Source organism: Lissotriton vulgaris, chromosome 7, assembly GCF_964263255.1.
Source record: "Lissotriton vulgaris chromosome 7, aLisVul1.2, whole genome shotgun sequence".
NCBI classification, from domain to species: domain Eukaryota; kingdom Metazoa; phylum Chordata; class Amphibia; order Caudata; family Salamandridae; genus Lissotriton; species Lissotriton vulgaris.
The window spans coordinates 1,649,080,737-1,649,102,500 of NC_141695.1; positions in this window are offsets into that span (position 1 = coordinate 1,649,080,737).

Genomic DNA, 21,764 nt, shown 5'->3' on the forward strand with positions numbered 1-21,764 from the left:
ACAGAACTTGCAGAAAGCCTTTGAAAGCTTGAGTTCCAGCTTCCCAACACAGGTACAACTTCCAGAGGCACCACAACTGGCCCAAGCACTCTAGGAAGGACAGAACTCTTTCAGCAGAGTTCAGGGAAGCTGGGGATGAAGTCCTTTTGTTCCCGGGACTTCTTACCAGGGAGCCAGTTCTTCTCAGGCCCTTGGAGATTTTTTAAAGCAAGGGAACACATCACCAAAAGCAAAGTCCTTCCCCTCTCCTTGGCAGCAAAGTAACAGCAGGTTAGTCCAGCAGAGCAACCGCAGGACAGTCTTCCTTCTTCAGTTTCAGCTTTACCCTTGGCAGAGGTTCCTTCTTGATTCCAGGATGATCTAATTTTCTGTAGTCAGGGGCCCTGTACTTATACCCCTAAAAGTCTTTGATCCCTTTGTGCAGAAGGACTCTGAGCCCGGTCTAAACCAGTTCTGTGTGTTCCTTGAGCACTTTGTTTTCCTGGCCTCTCCCTTCCTTTCAGAGAGAGGGGCAGGGTCGTCAGTCGCCCAGCAGGAGGTGGAGCCAGCATTTTGGAAGGCAGGCACAGCCCTATTCAGGCCCAGGCGCTACCCCCTCTCACTACTCTAGATGCAGATGGAGCTATTCAGCCCAGGGATGGCCCACTCAGACTCTGGGAGCCACCCAGCCCCTGTCACTCACAAACCAGACAGTCAATTCACTAAGCATGAGCGAATTTTGCGGATCTCGCGTTCGCGAATTTTGCGGATTTGCGGATTCGCAATCCGCAAAATCCGCGAATTCCCGCGAATTTGCGGATTTTTTTTTGTTTGTGTTCGCCCGTGTTTCTGCCAGTTCGCGAGGGTTTTGTACACTTTCGCAAATTGCGAACTTACCTGTCGGGTCGCAAGTTTCGCGAACTTGTTGTTTCTACGTGTCCAGCCTGTTTGGGACACTCTTCTTCATCACTGCCACTCTCTGTCACCACTGCCACTCTCTGACTACTCATGCCACCCTCTGGCCCACCCATGCCACCCTCTGTTTCATCACCACACCCTCTGGTTGTCCAGTGTACATTATTTTCGGCAAAGCAAAGCACACCTTCCCTGCCTCAAGTGACCTGAATTAATTTGGGGCTGATTAATGTGTCACAGAATATTTTTTTAGCTGGCACCTGCTTCCTTAGTGCGCCCTGATTAGTGATCTTTTGCACTTGCTAAGTGCTTTCATTGTTGCAAAATTAGTTACAACACCTGCCCTGCCCCAACTGACAATAATGAATTAGGGGCTGATTAATGGATTTTAACTCCCAGCCTGGCTCCTGCTTGTCTCCCTTAGCTGTAATTCAGGACCTTTGTGGCATATGTGTAACTATTCTGAGGTTCAGAGCAGGGTCACATAATAGTTTCAACTGGCAACTGAACTCTGGAGGGGCCCCTCAGGAAGCACTACAGGAAATGGCTACTAATGATGAGCCTGAACTTTTGAACCTGGTAAGTAGTTACTTTCAGTTTTGCTAAAATCGTATTTCTGCAATTTTGCACTTATTCGCGGGGCGCGAACTCACGCGAACTCACGCGAACAGTGCGAGCAGTGCGAGCAAAATCCGCTGCTCGCGGATTTGCGGATTTTGCGGGAGATTCGCAAATCTCGCGGATTGCGGATTTCCCGAAAATCCGCAAAATCCGCGAGCGGAACGGATTTTCCGCCCATGCCTACAATTCACAAACAGGCCAAGGCACACAGAAAGGTCAGATAAGAGAACAGAAACTTTCTAAAAGTGCTGTTCTCAAACAGAGAATTTAAAAACAACCTTTCCCAAAAGATGTGTTATTAAATTCTGAGTTCAGGGATACCAGACTTTTATGTCCTATCTTGCTCCTATGGGAAGATATGCTGGTAGTCACTGTAGCCAGCATCCCCCATGATAGCCTATGGGGCAAGATAGCATTACAATAGTGAAAAACGAAAATGGCTGTAATTCACTACCAGAGCATGTCACCTGCACAAGTACATGCTCTACCTTTCACATACACTGCACCCTGCCCAAGGGGGTACCTTGGGCCTGCCATAGGGGTGACCAATGTGTACAGAAAGGAAAGGGTTAGGCCTGGCCAGTGGGGACACTGCCCAGGAGGACATGGCAGTTCACAAACTACACACAGGCACTGCGGTGGCAGGCCTGAGATCCCATTTTAGGGCTACTCATGTGGGTGGCACAATCAGTGCTGCAGGCCCACTAGTAGCACCAGCTCTGGTACACTCAGTGCACTTAACTAGGGACTTCTTGGTGACACAAATATGCCAATCATGGATAACCAATCATAATAACAATTTACACAGGGAGCACTTGCACTTTGACACTGAACAGCAGTGGCAAAGTTCCCAAAGCATCTAAACCAGCAAAAACGAAATCCAGCACAGCATCAAAAACACGGAAGGTAGATGCAAAAAGATAGTGGAAAACCACGCCAAAGATGCCAGGTCTAACACTTATACATCTACTCATTCTTCAATGCCGATTGGTATATATATATATATATATATATATAATACATATTGACATATGGAACCAAACCACATTCACTGGATGATGTCATCAGTGATGTCATTTGAGATGGCATCAGTGATGTCATCAGTGATGTCACTGACCATGTCATGAATGATGTAATATGTGACATCATCACCAGTGGATTGCGAGCGTGAGAGTTACAGTTAGTACAACTAACTATAACGGAGGAATTTCAATAGTTTTGTATAAATGAAATGTCCAGCTAACTATAACTCCCCGAAAATCTATGTTTTTTTCAGTGAATTTCGAAGGTTTTTTAAATGATAATTCCAGAGGATAACCTGTCTGAAACCTATGGTTTTTTCAGTGAATTTCGAAGGTTTTTTAAATGATAATTCCAAAGTATAACCTGCCTGAAAACCTATGGTTTTTTCAGTGAATTTTGAAAGGTTTATCCAATAACAATTTTTAAATCTATCTATTAATTGTTTTATTTATTTCTTTGATACTGATTTACAAATGTATTTTAAATATATTCATTTTAGATATCTTATTTTTAAGATTACATTACACATTTTTAGTATATACATATTTTTAAATGTAATATATATATATATATATATATATATATATATATATATTAAATATTTTTATATTTATTGTTTTCTTTTTTTTACAATTTTTTGAGCTGTCCCTCACCCAAAGCTCACCTCTCTCGATTGCTGCGTAGAACGTAGCCGTCATTTTGTTCTGTAGGATGCGCGCAGGGTGTGCGATGGGTACATATTTTCATGCGCGATTGCTATGCAACCCGTACATGACTTGAAGCGCATACGCAACATATGCGTATCACGCCACACCGCGCGAGCGCATTTCCGCATTGTGTTTTAAGGTTTAGGGTAGTGTAGTAGTGTTTGTGAAGTGTGGGGTTTGTGCTGGGGGTATGTATTAACATTACACTATGACCACCCAAAGCACAATTATCACTACTAACCACCAAAAAATTCCAGGTGAAGTTATCAGCAGAATGCTAGGAAAACGTTTATTAATATTAAATGCTTCTAATTAAGTACATTTCAAATCATTACATGCAGTATCCCACAAATGATATTACCACAACAGTAAGACTCCCCAACTTACATTTAAAGTGGATAAACATGTTTCATGTGACAGACCCATAGGTCAACGCTGCAGCTTCCACATGCTTCAACACGCTCCACATACTCAGCAAGACCTTCAAATAGACCTACCCCCGAATCATGGAAGACCATCACCCAAGCACTCATCACCAGCAGGCTGAACTACGGGAACGCCCTCTAGACCGGAATCAACACATTTCTACTCCATAAACTTCAGACTGTCCAGAACACCGTAGTCACACTCATCCTCAGCATCCCACAACAAGACCACATTACCCAGCATAAACGAGCACTCTTCTTGCTCCCCGTCGAAAAATGAGTGACCTTCAAGCTGCTCACACACACCTATAAAGCCCTCCACAACACCGGACTCCAATACATCAATCTCCTTCTACTCCCCCAAAAGAAACCTCCACTCCGCTGACCAGGCCTTGGCCGAAATTCTCTGTATCCACAGAACCAAACAGGAGGCACACCCTTCTCCTACATCATGGCCAAGAGCTGAAATGAACTACCCTTCAGCATCATATGAACCCCCACACTGAAAGCATTCAGGAAGACCCATAAGACCTGGTTTTTTGAATCACCAAAGCTGCAGAAATCCCCCTTACATACTCCCCCAGCGCCTGTAAACCCTCACAGGTGCGTACTGCACTCTATACATACCTAATTGATTATTTGATACCACACCAAAGTGTGTGTTTGAGAGTTATCAACAGGCCCTGCCATTCGTTTGCCTGTCTGTAACTCTTAAGAGTAGTGAAATGAGCAGTTCTACCTTCTTTAATATACACAGAATTTCTGAGATTGGCTTAGTTTGGCTTCACCTCTGAGAGCTACTTTCAGAGTGCTGGTGACAACCAGTAGCTCCCGAGCTACTGGGTGGAGACCCCTGGTATGGATAGTGAGTGGGGAAATGTAGGCCTGAAGCACAAGTGTGAAGGTGGTTAGACCACTTCATGCATAGTGCATAGCAGTTTGAAGCACTCCATGCCCTAAAGCCTGGCTCACTGCATGAGTATATGCTTACTGACGGAATTAATATAAGTAAAGCCACTGGTGAACTCTTAATTGGATGATTTTTACTTTAGTGAATGAATTACTACATGGTACTGAAACACTCATTTTGAAATTGCAGCAGCAGTCACACTGTGTTCACTGGAGTATATAGATAGTGACTGGGGAATTGTAGGCCTAAAGCACAAGTGTGAAGCTGGTTACACCACTACATGCATAATGCATAGTAGCTTGAAGCAGTTCATACCCTAATAATAATCCCCATTTGTAAAGCGCACAATCACCCGTAAGGGTCTCTAGGCGCTGGGGGCCGTCGGGAAGATTAAACAAGCTATTGCCCAGAGTCACATGGTGCTGGGCTAATCTGCCCCTGGTGCCGTGGATCGAACCATGATCCCCAGATTCCGGAGTCAGTCGCCCTAGCCGCGGCGCCACACCTCTTCCCTAAAGCATGGTTTACTGCAAGAGTGTACGTACTTATGTAACTGCAAACACATCGACAAACCAAATCATTCTCTCTCAATTTTGCCAAATGGACACTGATTCATAGTGTGATTCTAGACAAATAACAGTAGTCCTTGCAGTGTATAAAAAAAGATTAAAATATTAGATAAACAAGTGTATTAAAACTCACAGTAATGGAATTAAATAAATTAATAGTCGGATATAAATTAGAACACTCAAAGTTTAATAGAAAGTATCTCTGGCACGGGATACAAGGAAAATATGGGTATGGGGTAATGAAGAATAATAAAAAAAGTTTTACAAAAAAAGGGAAGTTACTACAATGATAATGCGTAAAGTAAAGTACGTCACAAAATGGGCTACATACATGCTGAGGGTATGGTAACGTCACATAGAAAAAACAAGCCACTCAACATTAAGATCAGGAAGGTAGAGTTAACCACACAACAGCCAATCAAACTTTTTTCAAAATCTGCCAAAGGAAACGGATTGGTCGGTATTATGTCTTCTTCACAACCAATAAAAAAGAGGTGTAGAGAGTTTCTGTTTTTAGCATATGAGCAAATCAGATGACCTTGCAAGTACACACAGAGAGAGGCAACTGTTACCCCTACACTAACATGCACTTACCCTACAGATACAACCCTGCTCTCTCTTTCAAAATCCAAACCAGATTTACAACACCCTTGCACCACTTTTGCGTCACTTTTCCCATCTTAAAAATAATGCGGGGAGACGGCGAGACCGTGGAGACATTGTGGCTCCCCCCACGATCCGCAAATTTTTTTATAAGGCACAGGGGATACTCTCCCCGGGAATATTAGAAAGTACTGATAGGGGCTATTTTTTAACGGAAAAAGTAAAAGTTGCGCACCCAGTGCAGCGCTCAGTGCGGCCCTCTGGAGGTCACGCACTGGATGCACGACTCATAATCTGTAGGCTTTGCGACTCCAGCGCCTTTGCTGCACAACTTCTTCATGTTTGGGAGCCGGCCTTACTTTTCCACATCAGGAGCTATTAACATGCAGCTCCCCATGTGGAAAAACAATCTGATTCACAATTTGAAAGAGAGAACAGATTTCCTTCCTATGGGAGGGTGGGGTGGGCACCCCGGGACACTGCAAAAGCCGGCCCTCCCACAATACATAAAGCCCCGGGGAGTGGTGGTCCCCGGGGCTTTGGAGACCTTACAACCCCTCCCTCCTCAGCCATGATTTTTTTTGTAGCCCCGGGGGGGGGGGGGGGACGGGGCCCTAAACTGCTCCAGGAGGGGGCCATGTAGTCCCTCTCCCTCAATACATAAAGCCCCGAGGGGTGATGGTCCCCGCGGCTTTGAGGACCTTCGACCCCTCCCCCCGAGGCTGGGGGGCCCCTTTGGGCCCCACATAAAATTTAATAATTTTGCCCCCGGTATTTAACCCCCCGGAGACGAATTATTTTAAAAAACTCAGTTTTATTTCATTTCTTTTACACCCCCCGGTATTTAACCGCCCGGAGACGAATTATTAAAAAAAACTCAGTTTTATTTCATTTCTTTTACACCACAGTCCGCGCACCCTACACGCACCTGCCGGGTTTAAAAAAAATATGTGGGCCCTGGGGGTCCTTCTGGAACCCCATAAGCAGGTCTAGAGGGTAAAATTATTTCTACCCTGCCCCCTTTCTCAGTTTTGCACACATATTCCACTGACTTCCTCAGCCTTACTTCTACAGACGCACAAAATGGCTTCCAACAGTTTCTGGTTTCGAATGTGTACACCACTTGACAGACAATAAGCATTCAGCGCGTGATCGGGACGGTGCGCTTCTGGTACAATGACAATCCTCGCATCCTCCACGGATCCACCGTGCCCATAGATATATAAATGATTTTAATTGTCATTTTCTCAGGAACTACTGAACAGATTGACACAATATAAGTGAAAGGCACAAGTCGAAACTGAGGACTACCTCTTTGCCAAATTTGGCATAATTCCGTTTAGCCGTTCGGGCTGTAGCCGTGGCTAAAGGTCCTATGGGAAATTGCATGGGGAAAACATGTTTTGGGACCCCCCTTTTTTCTCAGCCCCCACTTGACCAATCGCCCCGAAACTTTTGGATAGGAGCGGACCAGAGCTGGACAAAAGTTTGGAAAAGTTTGCAAAGAATCATCATTCGGCGCCAAAGTTATTGGGAATAGAATATTGTGGAGTCCCTATGGATAATAGGTCCTAACTATAACTACCTACTGGCAACCGCCAGTAGGTAATATATGTATATGTTTGTATATAAGCAATTAACAAAGTAGGTTAAAAGTTGGAAATGAATTAGTAATGTATATAGTTGTAAATAATAGGTGTAATACCGATTAGAAATTGACATGTTGTACATCTACTCCCCCTTCTCGACACCTTACACTGTTGCTAACTAACCCCTACCCCCTACCCCCGCCTTCCACCCCTCGCTCAACGCCCCACTCCCTCCCTGCCCTCCCAAAACCTCCTCCTCCCCTACCCCCCCCTCCCCTTTCTGGACTGCGTTAAAAAACTGTAGAAACTAAAAATCTACTCATTTGGATTTGACAACCCCTCCTTTTCTTTGAATACAGTTTAATGGGAGTACTTCACTGAAATGATGGAAAATTTTCAGTTAACTGTATATAGGAAATCATCTGATTTAACCTGATTGTAAATATCTTATTTTGTGGTTAAGGGATTATTTGTACTTCACGTGAACTGCAAACAAAAGCAAATTGATTTTGTGTATGTACCGGCCATATACTTAACTATGCAGGGTTGATGGTCTAGATGGCCATGGAAATGGTAGAGGGTACTTATACACAGCACTGTATTTAAGCAAGGTCTAGACCAAGGGACTCTATGGTCCAGTTGAAGGCAGGAAGCCGAAACGCGTAGACCGTCCATTTGATGCACTTTCCTTTGCACATGGTGTGTAAATAAATCGTGGAGAAAACCAAACTGTTGCTGTGCCGTGTCTTTATCTACAGACTTGTAGAAGAAGGAAGCTAAGGTGATATATATATATATATACATATATATATATATATATATAGCAAGAACCTCCCTCGAAGAGAAAGGAAGAGGCCACACGGGGAATCCAGTATGGAGCCTTTATTGAAGCAACAGGTAAGCATAATGCATTTCGGCCGGTAGGGCCTTCCTCAGATGCCGCTGCTGAGAAGGAACACAGTCTCACCCTCGTTTAAATTATTCTTGCAGTCCTCTCATTGGTGAGAAAAAGCGCCATCCCCCAAACATGTGATCACACACCACCACGAGCAGCGCTGTAGGCACTACAAGTCCCAAGATTCTTCACTGCTGGGACGGTGTTGTGAGGGGTTATTTGGTGAATCCTCGTGGACAGGCGTTTTGCAAGGCGAAGTGCTGTGTACCAAGCTACACTCCTTAAGGCTCCTTACGTCCCGCATCCGCTCCGACCCCAAATGAGCGAGTTCTGCCAGGTCGTGAGATGCCTGTAATAAGGCAAACTCCATGTGCAGTCACAAACCACCACTGGCGGAGGCCCATGCGAGAACACGCACTCCGAGGTGGGCTGGCAACGATCCAATACCTCGGACAAAGAAGGAAATGGTAGAGGCTACTTATACACAGCACTGTATTTAAGCAAGGTCTAGACCAAGGGACTCTATGGTCCAGTTGAAGGCAGGAAGCCGAAACGCGTAGACCATCCATTTGATGCACCTTCCTTTGCACATGGTGTGTAAATAAATCGTGGAGAAAACCAAACTGTTGCTGTGCCGTGTCTTTATCTACAGACTTGTAGAAGAAGGAAGCTAAGGTGATATATATATATATATATATATATTCCTTCGAGTTTCCAGAGTTCAAACACCGCATGCGAAGCAACTCGGAAAAGAGAATAAAGCCACCAAATAAGCGCGTTTCCAGTTTCAGTGCATTTATTTGTGAATATGCAGCCCACCAGTCGTCATGACGCGTTTCGCCTCAGCCGAGGCTTGATCACATGTCATGCAAGGAAAGTAGGAGGTGACATATATAGTTAGGGTGGTCATGTGACCAGTGCAAATTCATACATTTTTAAAGTCACAGTAGCAATACAGGAAGTAATACTGGGCATAGTGCCCTAATTTAAAACATTCAAAAAATCCCTGTTTCCCACACTAAATAACTGTGTGCAAAATACATTGATGTGCAAAATACGCAAACAGTTAAATACAATACAATCTATGTTTAGAAAAAGTCGTTTTCTTAAAAAACATAAATATATATATATACATGTCATAATATGGAATTAATATATGTACACAGTATAAATATTATTGATTTCCTTAAAAAAGTAGAAAAGAGAAAACTATTATAAAAACCATTTCATTTTAGAGCAATAACATTTTGTTGCCTAAAAACCAGTATGGAATTCATTATTCGTTGGTATTGCACATTGGTCAGGGAAAGAATTGAAATGTATACATTTTACTGTGATTCACCATCTTACCCAAAGTGGGTGAAAAATGTCTATCAATCGTCCATTGATTGAAGTATGAATATTGCACAATGTATGAAAACTCCTACAGGGTTGTATTTAAAAAAAGTGTTTAAAGTGATAGTGTCATAAAGCAATAAAATCATAATAGACAAAATTTTAGATTTCAGGTTGCCGAATCAGTATATAAAAATATGTATATGATCATCACAACTAGCAGTGGACCCTATATGTTGTCTCACAGACAAGTGTAAAGATCCTCACTACTGTTGAGCCCTCCTGGTTGTTTACTATTAAGCTCTAATATATAGCGTGTTTCCAAGAGGCGCAGCTTGCCATCTCTATCCCCTCCTCTTTTAAGGGGCAGGACTGAATCTATCAGATAGTACTGTAATAGGTCTGGATCGCTATTATGTGAGCTCTCGAAATGTCTAGCAACAGGATAGGATTGGTCCTTCCCCGTGATGGCTCTTAGATGTTGTAGGATGCGTTTGTGTGCCGGCAGCCGAGTGCTGCCGACATACTGTAGACCACATGGACATAACAAGATGTAGACTACGAATTCAGTTTTACATCCTAATTTCTGTTTGATGGCTGTTGGCTTATCCTGAAAGGGACTCTGGTAGTGGGTTTTGTTTATTGCATGTTTACAGGCTTTGCATGTTTGGCATTTTTTGAAGCCTGTAATTCTCTCCCGCCACTTTTTTTGGGACCTCGAGAGTGTTGCTGACCAGGGCACTGCCTAGTGAAGGTGACTTTCTAAAGGTAATTTCAGGTCTCCCTTGTACCAACCCGCCTATAACAGGATCCCCCTGTACTAGGTTCCAGTTTTTTTGTAAATATTTTGCGGATTTCAGCGTGCTGTTGACTATAGGTGATGATAGCCCTGCATTGCGTTTCTCCTTTCTCTGTGGTAGAAGCTGGTTGGTGCTCTAGTGTTTGCTGTCTCGTGAATTTAGCAGTCTTTTTAATCGCTTCATCAACAATTTTGTTACCATACCCCCTCTCTAGGAACCGTTTCTTGCTAAGATTCTGCGTAAGGGTGCACTCTCTTTCTGTGCTACAGATTCTCTTATATATATATATATATATATATATATATATATATATATATATATATATATATATATATATATATATTCACTGAAAAACCCATAGGTTTCACACCAGTTATAGTTAGGAATTTGCATTTAAAAAACCAATGAAATTCACTGAAAAAAACATAGGTTTCACACCATTTATAGTTAGGAATTTGCATTTAAAAAACCTATTAAATTCACATAAAAAACTATGGGTTTCACACCAGTTATAGTTAGCTGGAAATTTTACTGACATAAAACCATTGAAATTCCCACGTTATAGTTAGTTGGACTCACTATAACTTGCGCGTGCAATGCACTGCTGATTTTGTCCTTTGACTGAGGAAGACCTGCTTGTACCTCTCTGTACAATTTTCATCTTTATAATGGCTTCAGTAGCAGCAGCAGCTGGTGCATCTGCACCACCACCACCACCACAACAACCAAAAGGACCACCACAAGTTTTCATTGGTGGTCAAGAAGAGGAGGAAGAGGAGGAGGAGGAGGAGGAGGAAGAAAGGACGAGAACATTTCTCCAAGAACACAATACCCCATACCAGCCTAGACCACACATTATTTGGGAGTTTTTTTCTCTTCCACAGGGGAAGAAAAAGGTAAATGCAGCCAAGGTGACTTGCCTAATCTGTGGCATGGAACTTTCCAGAGGGAACCTTCTTAAAAATATTCCTTTGGAAATCACACAATGATCCGCCACATGCAGCGCAAGCATCCTATAAACTATTCTGCTGCAGAGATGAAGGAACTGGCCAGTAACCCTTCCCCATCAACAAGAACCAGCTCAAAAAGAAAGCAACCCACTCCCTCAACACCAGAAGAAAATGAAACGATGCGTTGCGTTCAGCCACGATTTGCAGATTTCAGAATCACATGCAAATATTGTGGGAAGACCATCTCCTACGGAGAACAGAGCGTAAAGCTCATCGTCCTTGCTGGGGACAACCACAAATGCCCCAATCGACCCTAATTATTTCTTTTCTTTTTTTCGCTCCAGTTGAGCCATTTCCAATTCCCTATTTTTTCGTTTCTCCCCATGAAAAATACAAAAAAAATATAAAAGTGTTCTGAAAAGCCAAAAAAAGTTCAAAATGTTCATAAAACATAAAAAAAATATAAAACAACAAAAAGAAGAAACAAAACAGTTCTTTTTAGAACTACCTCCAATTTCTAATAAAAGGCTACTTCTTTTTAAAAACTGTCATTCTTTTTTCCCCATGGTAAGCTCCCCGGTACGCTCCCCGGTGCGCATACCGGGCGCTGCCCCCGCGCAAATAAAAAAAATAAAAATCTTTTGCCCCGCAGGGCCCTTTTTTGGCACAAACATCAAACCTAGGGGGTCAGGGGGGGTCTATCCCTGCCCCCTTATTGTCATTTCCCCCTTTGTTTTAGCCACCTCTTGTGTCTCGATTTTACCGAGACACAAGATGGCGGCCGCTCCGGACTGTTTCGAATGTTTACAGACACCCGAGAGCCAATCAGCTTTCCGTGCGCACCTCGCGTGGCGCGCCCGGAGCGCTCCCCGGGGCGCGTACCGGGGCGCTGCCATAGATATATATATTTTTTTGAACCTAAATTACTCAAAATCCACTGGAGCACATATCTTGAGACATAGCAAAGGCACATCGGGCTACCAGTCCCTACAATTTTGCCAAATTTGGTCGAAATCCATTCAGCCGTTCGGGCTAAAAGTGAAATCGACCGCCCTATGGAAATTAACATGGGGAAAACGCATTTTAGGACCCCCTTTTATCTCGGCCCCCGCTTGACGAATCCCCCCCAAACTTTCAGGGAAGGGCCGGAACGCCGCGAGACCATTTTGAGGAAATTTTCAGTCAGATTCGACAACCAGCGCCAAAGTTATTCCAAATAGAATTTTGAGATTTAACATTGAAAAAAATCCTAATTTTATATATATATGTGAGCAAGCCTCTCGCGAGGTGAAACGCGTCATGGCGGTGTTGCAGGCTTTAATTTTGGCACGAAATAAATCACTCTAAGAAACTGCACTTACCTTGTGGTCTCGCTTCCTTCGTTGTTCTGCAGAAGGCAGAGTATACTACGACGACCTTTGGACATATATATATATATATATATATATATATATATATATATATATATATATATATATATATATATATATATATATATATATATATGTGTGACCTCAGCAGATTTACAGCAATTGCTGTGGGTATATTCTCTCCATATTTTCAATAAGTACTCGGGTATATGCTGTGGGTATATTCTCTCCATATTGTCAATAAGTACATATTGAATGTAATTACCTGAAGGATGAAATGGTCTGTGTCTGTGGAGCTGAGATGTGGAAGTATCTCAGTGTGTTTCTTTGTATGATTAAAGGTTTCTTTTTATGAGCTTGACAGTAGCTTCATCTCTTCGGTGTTTGCATGGTATTCTGTAAGTTAAAACACTAATTTGTATGCATTGTAAGTTAGTTCAAGTGAAATTAATTATTTATTCACAGTGTCGCAGCATCACTGTGTTCCTGGCTGAGAATTGCCGATCAGTTCATGTAATTAAAGTTTCAAGTGTAAGATATTTAAATTCAGACTTTGACAACCCACCAGTCACATGTATATCTTACGTTATCTAAAGATTATAATTTGACCAATTCTTTGTTGTGAGATCTCAGAGTAAAAGACTAGGCTTTTAATAATGACTTGCCAACAAACTGCGGCAAAAATATTGACTAACAATATATTGTGATGGTAAGTATGAGTAGCCATGTATAGGTTTACTATACTTAACTCGACATATAGACACTGCAACCATATCTTTCTATCCATCTATCTATCTACATGTCTGTCTGTTTGTCTATCATTCTATCTATCTATTTATTCTCTGAAAGAAACAATGGTTAAGTGACGTTATATATTGGTCTTGAAATGAGACACAAGCTAAAGTTAAAAATAAATCAATGAAACAACTTCAGGTACACTTTAGTGAACTAATTATAGCTTGCATACTCATCATGCACTTTTGATGACTTCACATATAACATCACTTGCTACATATTAAAATTACATCACCTAACTATAGCATTGCTTTATCTGTTGTTCAGTGGATTTCAGTTTTTTCATAGTTAAATTTAAGGCCTTAGCATCTAATCTGAATATACTATCAGTTTAACCTTTAATTTTCAGTGAATTTATATATATATATCCCATTGGTGTGTGTGTCATATGGAAAATGGAGAAGTGGGTTAGCGGTTGCGCACACCGCTTCCGTTAAAGTCCCTGAAGAGAAGCATATGGAGCTTTGAAACGCGTCGGGCAGATCCATTACGGAGTGGCATCTACAAGCGGATTCCCATCCTCACCTACACATAAATCAAGCTGCTGCTCGTGTGCTACTCAAAGGTGGATAACCTTGGAGCAACAATTTATACGCGGCCGTCCAGCCGCGGAGTATGCACCACCCTGTCATGTTCGTTGGCTGGTGGGAGGAGCAGGTAGCCTGGACCCCTGAGAATGCCACATGGAACAACAAAGTGGTAGCTTGGTGCAGGTACATAGATGACCTGTTCCTAGTATGGGATGGGCCTGTGGCAGAGGCCAGTGAGTACATACGAATGCTAGATAATAACAACCTAAGATTTACGGGGGAAGTGAGTCAAGAAAATGTCAATTATCTGGACCTTCAAGTGAGTGTAAGGGGTGGCAAGATCTGTACCCTACTGTATCGAAAGCCTACGGCAGGAAACAGCGTGTTACACGCTTCCAGTAGCCACCCCCGGAGACTTATAAATAGCATCCCTTACGGGGAATTTCTCAGGTTAAGACGTAATTGTACCCTAGAGGAAGACTTTGAGAAGGCAGCCAGTGAAAGTATGGACAGATTCTCTGACAGAGGATACAAACGGAATCTTCTGCATGATGTCCTGAGTAGAGTGAGGAAATTGTCCCGGTGTTCTCTCTTTGAGAAAAAGACACGTCCAAGTACTGATGGTAAATTTCGCATGATTACACCTTATTCAGCCAACTCCTTCAGATTGAGATCTATTATGACTAAACACTGGCACATCCTAAAAACTGATCACATTGTTGGTCCTGATATACCAGTTGCCCCGCTTATAACCTTTAAAAAGGCGAGATCTCTACGTGACTACATGGTTCAAAGCCATTTAAATCCAATATGTAAGACCAAGGGAACATTGAAGGATGCCAAGGGCTTCTTCCCTTGTGGGAAGTGTAAAGCCTGTGCATCCAGTAAACGAACTTTAACATATGATGTGAGAGGCTGCAAAGGTGTAAAGAGAATAAATAAATTTATGTCCTGCCATACAGACCATGCCGTTTACTGCTTGATGTGTCCTTGCCAATTGAGATATATTGGCAGCACTATTAATCCAGTAAAATTGAGGGTGCTAGAGCACATGCGGGCGATCGCGAATAGAGATTTTTCCTATTCGGTCGCCCGGCATTTTGCAATAAAGCAAGATAGCAACAGAAATCTCCTGAGATTTTTTTGTCTGGACTGTGTCCCTGAAAGTCCGCGAGGTGGCAATAAATTACAGATACTCAGGAGACTAGAGTCTCAATATATAATTGATTTAGAGACTAAAGCACCCGGAGGTCTGAATATGGGGGAGGAGATGTCATCTCATCTGGGACAACCTTGAATACCAGTAACTGGAACGTGATGAATTCTGAAGTGTGGCGATATATATTTTGCAACAGTGACCTATTCTCGAATATGAATTGCTGAGGGAATAACTTGCACTGTTGAAATATCTATGTATTTTGTATGAGGGTTTATTAGATTGTTGTTTTTAGGTGTACCATTTGAGGCGATATATGTGGGACTATTATAGTGCTTTGAGCATGTTGCATTATGTGATTGTCTGGACATATTCTATTAACCTAGGATTTTGGCGGCCAATATGGCTGCAATTGCCGATACACGGCAAGATAGAAGCCATAAATGGGTATTGTTTTATCTGTACACGATAATCGTGTGTTTGTAGCGATGTCTTGAGGTTAATGACATCGCTTCTTAGGAGAATTATGCCCAGGCGACCAGTGTACATGAGGCTCTACGCATGTTGTAGCATCAAAAATTCTATTTGAGTCACATTTTTGCCGATACACGGCTTGATTAACTGTGGGGAGAGATACTTGACTGGATAATGTATGCTGTTAACACACTCCCTTAAAGATGATATGTACATTCAGAGATGGCACGCAAACACAAATGTTTGTTGTAGTCCTATGTTTGTTTTAATCACCCACAGTGAGTCAACATAATGTCGTCGCGCAGCGCGTTCGAGTGTCAAGTCAAGTCAAGTCATAAAATTTGTATAGCGCACTACATACCCAGAGGGTTTCAAGGCGCTAAGGAGGGGAAGGAGGATTACTTGTCAAATATCCACGTTTTAAGTGTAAACACTGATGAAGGGAGTTCCTCCCGAAACGACTTTGTTCTTGTAATAAACCTGTGCTGAGAACTGAAACTCCGAGAGTGCTGTATTCTTCTAACCCGGCTGGGTATTGTTGAGGAATCTGGAGCAGATATTGTTATCGCGGGACACCGCCGCAGAAACAGCACCCGCTACTTGAGTGACTCGTGTTGCTGGTGCTCAGGAGCGTGTATATATATATATATATATATATATATATAAATATATATATATATATATATATATATATATATATTCTCACACAGGTTGCCCTCGATGAAAACGCCACCAATAGGAGAGATTGATTCCGTTTATTCACAGGTTGCAAACATGTCAGCTTTCAATCCCCAAGACAGTTTCATAGCCATACGCGTTTCAGAAGACTCTGCTTCCTTGTTCACTGGCAAAAAATGAAGTCACGGCTGCCATTTGGGGAACACCTGATAAAGATTAACAAAGTCCCACCTTAGTGGGCGTGTGCCTAATGGCATCATGGTCTTTGAAGTCCCAATATTCAAACCTCCGTGGGTGCAGCCGAATTTTCACAGTCTCTTACCCCAGTGGGTTGCTCGGGAACTGTAACCATGGCATGCCTGCATTCTTTTGATCCTGTGAAAGTGGACTCTCCTCCCTCACAGCTCCGGTCATCCAGCTCTGCAGGGCTGCCCATAAGCAGCAGGGCGTTTTCGCGGCTAGGCACGCCGCTCAAAACATTCTCACACAGGTTGCCCTCGATGAAAACGCCACCAATAGGAGAGATTGACTCCGTTTATTCACAGGTTGCAAACATGTCAGCTTTCAATCCCCAAGACAGTTTCATAGCCATACGCGTTTCAGAAGACTCTGCTTCCTTGTTCACTGGCAAAAAATGAAGTCACGGCTGCCATTTGGGGAACACCTGATAAAGATTAACAAAGTCCCGCCTTAGTGGGCGTGTGCCTAATGGCATCATGGTCTTTGAAGTCCCAATATTCAAACCTCCGTGGGTGCAGTCGAATTTTCACAGTCTCTTACCCCAGTGGGTTGCTCGGGAACTGTAACCATGGCATGCCTGCATTCTTTTGATCCTGTGAAAGTGGACTCTCCTCCCTCACAGCTCCGGTCATCCAGCTCTGCAGGGCTGCCCATAAGCAGCAGGGCGTTTTCGCGGCTAGGCACGCCGCTCAAAACATTCTCACACAGGTTGCCCTAGATGAAAACGCCACCAATAGGAGAGATTGACTCCGTTTATTCACAGGTTGCAAACATGTCAGCTTTCAATCCCCAAGACAGTTTCATAGCCATACGCGTTTCAGAAGACTCTGCTTCCTTGTTCACTGGCAAAAAATGAAGTCACGGCTGCCATTTGGGGAACACCTGATAAAGATTAACAAAGTCCCGCCTTAGTGGGCGTGTGCCTAATGGCATCATGGTCTTTGAAGTCCCAATATTCAAACCTCCGTGGGTGCAGCCGAATTTTCACAGTCTCTTACCCCAGTGGGTTGCTCGGGAACTGTAACCATGGCATGCCTGCATTCTTTTGATCCTGTGAAAGTGGACTCTCCTCCCTCACAGCTCCGGTCATCCAGCTCTGCAGGGCTGCCCATAAGCAGCAGGGCGTTTTCGCGGCTAGGCACGCCGCTCAAAACATTCTCACACAGGTTGCCCTCGATGAAAACGCCACCAATAGGAGAGATTGACTCCGTTTATTCACAGGTTGCAAACATGTCAGCTTTCAATCCCCAAGACAGTTTCATAGCCATACGCGTTTCAGAAGACTCTGCTTCCTTGTTCACTGGCAAAAAATGAAGTCACGGCTGCCATTTGGGGAACACCTGATAAAGATTAACAAAGTCCCGCCTTAGTGGGCGTGTGCCTAATGGCATCATGGTCTTTGAAGTCCCAATATTCAAACCTCCGTGGGTGCAGCCGAATTTTCACAGTCTCTTACCCCAGTGGGTTGCTCGGGAACTGTAACCATGGCATGCCTGCATTCTTTTGATCCTGTGAAAGTGGACTCTCCTCCCTCACAGCTCCGGTCATCCAGCTCTGCAGGGCTGCCCATAAGCAGCAGGGCGTTTTCGCGGCTAGGCACGCCGCTCAAAACATTCTCACACAGGTTGCCCTCGATGAAAACGCCACCAATAGGAGAGATTGACTCCGTTTATTCACAGGTTGCAAACATGTCAGCTTTCAATCCCCAAGACAGTTTCATAGCCATACGCGTTTCAGAAGACTCTGCTTCCTTGTTCACTGGCAAAAAATGAAGTCACGGCTGCCATTTGGGGAACACCTGATAAAGATTAACAAAGTCCCGCCTTAGTGGGCGTGTGCCTAATGGCATCATGGTCTTTGAAGTCCCAATATTCAAACCTCCGTGGGTGCAGCCGAATTTTCACAGTCTCTTACCCCAGTGGGTTGCTCGGGAACTGTAACCATGGCATGCCTGCATTCTTTTGATCCTGTGAAAGTGGACTCTCCTCCCTCACAGCTCCGGTCATCCAGCTCTGCAGGGCTGCCCATAAGCAGCAGGGCGTTTTCGCGGCTAGGCACGCCGCTCAAAACATTCTCACACAGGTTGCCCTCGATGAAAACGCCACCAATAGGAGAGATTGACTCCGTTTATTCACAGGTTGCAAACATGTCAGCTTTCAATCCCCAAGACAGTTTCATAGCCATACGCGTTTCAGAAGACTCTGCTTCCTTGTTCACTGGCAAAAAATGAAGTCACGGCTGCCATTTGGGGAACACCTGATAAAGATTAACAAAGTCCCGCCTTAGTGGGCGTGTGCCTAATGGCATCATGGTCTTTGAAGTCCCAATATGGCTATGGCTATGAAACTGTCTTGGGGATTGAAAGCTGACATGTTTGCAACCTGTGAATAAACGGAGTCAATCTCTCCTATTGGTGGCGTTTTCATCGAGGGCAACCTGTGTGAGAATGTTTTGAGCGGCGTGCCTAGCCGCGAAAACGCCCTGCTGCTTATGTGCAGCCCTGCAGAGCTGGATGACCGGAGCTGTGAGGGAGGAGAGTCCACTTTCACAGGATCAAAAGAATGCAGGCATGCCATGGTTACAGTTCCCGAGCAACCCACTGGGGTAAGAGACTGTGAAAATTCGGCTGCACCCACGGAGGTTTGAATATTGGGACTTCAAAGACCATGATGCCATTAGGCACACGCCCACTAAGGCGGGACTTTGTTAATCTTTATCAGGTGTTCCCCAAATGGCAGCCGTGACTTCATTTTTTGCCAGTGAACAAGGAAGCAGAGTCTTCTGAAACGCGTATGGCTATGAAACTGTCTTGGGGATTGAAAGCTGACATGTTTGCAACCTGTGAATAAACGGAGTCAATCTCTCCTATTGGTGGCGTTTTCATCGAGGGCAACCTGTGTGAGAATGTTTTGAGCGGCGTGCCTAGCCGCGAAAACGCCCTGCTGCTTATGTGCAGCCCTGCAGAGCTGGATGACCGGAGCTGTGAGGGAGGAGAGTCCACTTTCACAGGATCAAAAGAATGCAGGCATGCCATGGTTACAGTTCCCGAGCAACCCACTGGGGTAAGAGACTGTGAAAATTCGGCTGCACCCACGGAGGTTTGAATATTGGGACTTCAAAGACCATGATGCCATTAGGCACACGCCCACTAAGGCGGGACTTTGTTAATCTTTATCAGGTGTTCCCCAAATGGCAGCCGTGACTTCATTTTTTGCCAGTGAACAAGGAAGCAGAGTCTTCTGAAACGTGTATGGCTATGAAACTGTCTTGGGGATTGAAAGCTGACATGTTTGCAACCTGTGAATAAACGGAGTCAATCTCTCCTATTGGTGGCGTTTTCATCGAGGGCAACCTGTGTGAGAATGTTTTGAGCGGCGTGCCTAGCCGCGAAAACGCCCTGCTGCTTATGTGCAGCCCTGCAGAGCTGGATGACCGGAGCTGTGAGGGAGGAGAGTCCACTTTCACAGGATCAAAAGAATGCAGGCATGCCATGGTTACAGTTCCCGAGCAACCCACTGGGGTAAGAGACTGTGAAAATTCGGCTGCACCCACGGAGGTTTGAATATTGGGACTTCAAAGACCATGATGCCATTAGGCACACGCCCACTAAGGCGGGACTTTGTTAATCTTTATCAGGTGTTCCCCAAATGGCAGCCGTGACTTCATTTTTTGCCAGTGAACAAGGAAGCAGAGTCTTCTGAAACGCGTATGGCTATGAAACTGTCTTGGGGATTGAAAGCTGACATGTTTGCAACCTGTGAATAAACGGAGTCAATCTCTCCTATTGGTGGCGTTTTCATCGAGGGCAACCTGTGTGAGAATGTTTTGAGCGGCGTGCCTAGCCGCGAAAACGCCCTGCTGCTTATGTGCAGCCCTGCAGAGCTGGATGACCGGAGCTCTGAGGGAGGAGAGTCCACTTTCACAGGATCAAAAGAATGCAGGCATGCCATGGTTACAGTTCCCGAGCAACCCACTGGGGTAAGAGACTGTGAAAATTCGGCTGCACCCACGGAGGTTTGAATATTGGGACTTCAAAGACCATGATGCCATTAGGCACACGCCCACTAAGGCGGGACTTTGTTAATCTTTATCAGGTGTTCCCCAAATGGCAGCCGTGACTTCATTTTTTGCCAGTGAACAAGGAAGCAGAGTCTTCTGAAACGCGTATGGCTATGAAACTGTCTTGGGGATTGAAAGCTGACATGTTTGCAACCTGTGAATAAACGGAGTCAATCTCTCCTATTGGTGGCGTTTTCATCGAGGGCAACCTGTGTGAGAATATATATATATATATATATATATATATATATATATATATATATATATATATATATATATATATATATATTAACTAAAAAAACAAAGGTTACAGGGCTGTTATAGTCAGGAAATAGAATTTAAAAAACCTTAGCTTTACTGAAAAAACAAAAGGTTACAGTTAGGCTGACATTTCACTCGTACAAAACCAGAGAAATTCAGCAGTTATAGTTAGCTGAACTAACTATAACTCACGCCCCTGCAATGCACTGCTTATATGCCTAGATAAACAAAGAGAGGAGTACCATCAATGGAAGGTCAAAAGTGAGATTCCTAATGTGGTGGTAGACTGACAAAACACATGACCAACACACATATAAGAGATACTCTTGGCCTTAATATACCCTCACAGTATCTCGCCCCACTTTTTTAACATTGTCCAGTTACTTGTCAATAAAATTTATCTTCCCAGCAAGTTAAACCAGGACAATTTTTAACACGCTTTTTTTCTGCACTTACATTCACAACCTGCTCCACTGTAATTCAGGTGTTGTAGCACATCCTGGTGACGCTAGGCCACTAGGGTGGACCCCGATGATGAAGCATGTCACCACTAGGCTGGTGAGTGAGGGGTTTTTAACAAAAGGATAAATTCCTTCCTTTTGTCAGTCTACCACCACATTAGGAATCTCACTTTTGACCTTCCATTATGGTACTCCTCTCTTTGTTTATCTAGTCCTTCCACAGGGGAACGGGAGTACTCTCCGTTCACTCTCAGTGAACACGATCCCTTGCTCTCCCCTTTGTTAGCCTATCTGCTTATATACCTCACATATTACATTACTCATGACATGGTCAGTGACATCACTCATGACATCTCAAATGATATCACTGATGACATCATCCTCAGAATCTCTGACACAGCCACTCACACCCCATGTAA